Below are 4,694 nucleotides of genomic sequence, written 5' to 3'. Positions count from 1 at the left end.
CCTCTCGGATAATCTGCTCTGCATACATGTTGAAAAGGTATGGAGACAGGATGCATCCCTGGCATACACCCTTCCCAATTTTGAACCATGCGGTGCTACCCTGCTCTGCTCTGACTACTGCCTCTTGGTCCAAGTATAGGTTTCGCATAATGCCCTACATATTGAACGTGCAGCTGGGAAAGGAGTCGGGATCAGCACAGGGGGAGGCCTAAAAAGCTCTAGCGGTCTAACCTGGATAACCTGTAAATAAGTATAGTTTTTTTAGCTAGGCACAAGGTTCAAAGAAAGCCCAGCCTTGACAGCTTCAGCAACAGCAGGGAAGAGGAGAGTGAGGACCAGGGTTCTGAGGCAATGACACTGAATTCAGGAAGCTGAGGACAAATATGGTGTCTTGACTGGGATTATGTGATGTGCGGGGAGCCTCACACTGTCCCAAGGGCAGGAAAAAGCACAGGCACAATCCAGTCAAGAATCTCCACCTGAGGGCCTAAGGGCATTGGAATCTGGGCAATGCGGGAAGATCTGTTTAGAGTGGGCTGAGAGTTAACATAGCATTTTTGTAGAGCCAGTGAGAAGGAAGCAGGGTGGCTGGGTCAGATACACTGACTGCAGAGTGTGACTCAGTCTATGGAGGGGAAGTTGGAGTAACTGGAGGTTTTTGGCTCAGAAAACACACAGAGTGAGGGAAGGGAGCCTCAGTGAGTCCTGAGCTCTGTGAATGAAGCTTGTATTATAAATTCATGGGTGGGTAGGGGTGGCTGATCCTTTGACATTTATTTAGACCGTGGTTGATAGCACTGGACCTAAGTTGAGTGGGCCTGAAACAGCCTAGTCTGTGCTCAGAGGACACAGGCAAGATAAATCAAGGGAGGGACTGACTTCATCGGCATCCTAGACTCTCTATCCTAGGACCCTCTGCCATGCCAATGTTCTCTGGATCATTAAGGGTTTGCCTCTTTTATTTCTTGACTTATTTTCTGCTTCTACTCTGGTAGCTTAGTGAGTAGAGAGCTATACTGCAACCCACAGGTGGTGCCTTGCTGGTGGTTCAAATTCACCAGCCTCTGCTGGAGAAAGATAGACAGTTTCCTCCTGTGCAATTTATAGTCTCTGAAAAACCATTAGAGGGTCAGCTAGAAGTTGATTCTGACTCAACATTGAGTTGAATCTGAATAAAATTGTAGCAAGAGAGAATGGACATCCTCTGAGCCCTAGGTATGCTTTGGAGATCTCCGGAGACTTTTCTCAATGCTTTAAGGTGTAGGGTTTGCAAGTTAGTTAGTCACATCCTTCCTCCCTGGTGTCTGGGAAATGACGGTGTGTGTGACTGACTGCTTTTGACCATCAACCAACAATTCCACAATCATGGACGACTGAGAGGCAGCTTCATCAGAATTTCAGTTGTTTATTCAACTTAACAGCTCAGTAATTAATTGATAATTAATTTCCGAGACTTTCATGTTAGGAAAAGAAAGATCGAATTTGGGCTAAAACATAAACACAAATATTAAGTTATAATCTCATCTGGCCATAGTTAACGCTAGTCTGCTGAATTTGTGGATATTGTTAGAGACCATTGAGTTGGTTCTGACACATAGCACATAGCAGGCTCATGAACAACAGAACAAAACACCATGTGGTCCTGCACCAGTCAGTCACTGCTGTGCTCGAGCCCACTGCTGTAACTGCTGCATCTATCCACCTCACTGAGGGGCCTTTTCTTGCTTGTTTGCTCTCTGCTTACCAAGCGTGATGTTTTTTTTGGTCAGAGACTTGTCCCTTCTGGTAAGATGTTTTTCTTAGCATTAAGTAGAACAGAAAAGAATCATTACAATATCTTTCTCCTCTTCTGGATTTTTATATATCACATGCAACTAACCAGGGCATAGTGTGTTAGCCCAAGATGGTTAGTGTTAAACAAACCTAAAAATGCAAGAGTAAACAGTAAAGCATTGAAAAGAAAAAGATAAACTCAAAGTAGCAGTTTTCCAGGTTTTCCTCAATACCAATTGGATGAAAATGTGCAGAGACTGGAGTTATTTGCCTTTATGGAAAGCTCTTTCTGTGATCCTGTGCAGTCACTGTGACTTCAGTTCATAGACTGGCATTTAAGGACATTGAACTTGATACTGGTGGCACAGTGGGTAAGCACTTGACTTTCAGCCAAAAGGTCAACAATTTGAACCAACTAAATGCTTAGCGGGAGAAAAGATTTTTCATTCTGCTTCTGTGAAGATTTACAGCCTTAAAAGCCCTATAGAAGTAGTTCCACTGTGTTTTAATAGGGTTGCTATGAGTACTAGTGGTAAGAAACTCTGCTGCAATCCCAAAGGCACATGTTTCAAACCCACCAGCTGCTCTCCAGGGTGAGGATGGGAAATCACCTCCCATGTGATTAACTGTCTCTGAAAACCTGCTAGAGGGTCAGCAATGGGTTGGTTCCAACTCAGTGGTGCAGAACAACATGAATTAGAACAGACTTGATGACAGTGTGTTTGATTTTTGGTTTTGGAGCCAGGTGCTGCTGGGCTTCTGGAAGCAGAGGCAGGTAGCTTTACTCGAGACCTCAGAACCTGGCTGACCCTCCTCCTTTCCAAGCATGGTGTCCTTCTCTGAGGATGGCCGCTCCTAACATGCCCAAAATAGGCAAGATGAAGCTCACCATCGTTGTCTCCAAAGAGCATCCTGGTCACATTTTCTCCAAGACAGACTTGTTTGTTCTTTTGGCAGTCCATGGGATTTTCTTTACTTTTCTCCAACACCACAACTCAAAGGCATTGAGTCTTCTGTAATCTTTAGTCATTGTCCAACTTTTAGATGCGTAGCAAATAATAAAAAAGACCATGACTTGGATCAGGAATACTTTAGTTTTTAAACTGACATCATTGCTCTTAAGCACTTTGTAAAGTCCCTTGATTTTCCCATTGTAATACATGGGAAAGTATATGAAGGCTCAAATGTGCTCTTCCATCCTCTTTCCGTATATATTCAATCTGTATGTTGAGCACATTATTTAAAAAAGCTGGACTATACAAATAAATAACCTGCATAAATAACCTGCTTTATGCAGATGACATAACCTTGCTTTCTGAAAGTGAGGACTTGCAGCACTTGTTGCAGAAGTTCAAAGACTACCATCTTTAATATGAATTGCATCTCAATATCAAGAAAACAAAAATTCTCACAACTGGATTAATGGGTAGCATCATGGTATATGGAGAACAGGTTGAACTGTCAACAATTTTATCTGACTTGGATCCACAGTCAACACCCTTGGTACCAGCAGACAGAAGATCAGGAAACATATTGCACTAGAAAATTCTGCAGTCTACAGCCCGTCCAAATTATTGAGGAGCAATGATGTCAGTTTGAGGACAAAAGGGCACCAGATTCAGGCTACGGTCTTTTCAATCACTTGCTAGGCATCTGAGAGCTGGACAATGAATAAAGATAACAGAAGAAGAATTGATGTCTTTGAGCTGTAGTGTTGAAGAAGAGTATTGAATATCCTATGGACTGTCAAAAGAACAAATAAATATGTCTTGGAGAAAGTACAGCCAGAGTACTCCTTGGAGGCAGAAAAGATAAAGTTAGGTCTCATATACTTTGGGCATAGTACTAGGAGAGGCTATTCTCTGGAGTAAGACATCATGCTTGGAAAGGGAAAGCTGGAGGGCCAAAGAAAGAGAGGACTACTCTCAACTAGATGGATTGATACAGTGACTGCAACAATGGTCTGGAGTGTATCAGAGATTATGGAGATGGCACAGGACAGAACAGGGTTCAGAACTGTTGTGCATAGGGTCACTGGTGGTCGTAGTTGACTCAATGGCATCTAACAATATGAACACCTAACATCCTAACATTCGTCTTTTTGTTATGTGTATATTATTTATTATATAACACAATTACATGGTAAGAAATGTCCAAGCTGTTGCAATGTGAAAGTCTTAGATATCTCCTCTCTATAATAAGTAGTCCCAGGGAGCTCTAGTGGCCTAATGGCAAGAAGCTGGCTACAATCCTGAAGGCATGTGGTTCAAGGCCACCAGCTGCTCCACAGAAGAAGGATGGGCAGTCTCCTCCCGTGTGATTAACTGTCTCTGAAGACCCACTGGAGGGTCAGCTATGGATTAGTTCCCACTATACAGTACACAACAAAAAAGAAATATTAAAAGGAATCTCTAGTGATCTAGTGGTAAGAAGCTGCACTGCAATCCCAAAGGCATGCACTTTAAATGTACCACCTGCCCTGCAGGAAAAGGATGAGCAGTCTCCTCCCGTGTGATTTATTGCCTCTGAAAACTCGCTGGAGGGTCACCTATGGGTCGATTCTGACTCGAAGGCACACAACAACAACAAATATAAAAAGGAAATTGTGATATCCAGGGACTGCTTATTAAAGAGAGATATCTAAGAATTGGACATTTTAACTGCCTTGATAGTTCTTGCAGTGTAATTGTGTTATTTAATAAATAGAGATATTAAAAAAGAAATATTAAGATGTTAGGTAGAAGAGAAGAATTGAGACCTTTATTTACTTTGCTATTTTAGAGAAAGAGTAGACATGGAAGCTAAAGAGAATAAATGTTGATCATGACTATGATATGTGTGATACCCAGTTTCTGTATTTCAATTTTCTACCTTACTTTCATGCTTGGGAAAATCAGATAGGGGTAGTAGATGGGCAGTGA

The sequence above is a fragment of the Elephantulus edwardii genome, unplaced genomic scaffold (assembly GCF_000299155.1).
Source record: "Elephantulus edwardii isolate Elephantulus edwardi_28Jun2011 unplaced genomic scaffold, EleEdw1.0 scaffold00044, whole genome shotgun sequence".
NCBI lineage: Eukaryota > Metazoa > Chordata > Mammalia > Macroscelidea > Macroscelididae > Elephantulus > Elephantulus edwardii.
This window is presented reverse-complemented; position numbering follows the sequence as displayed.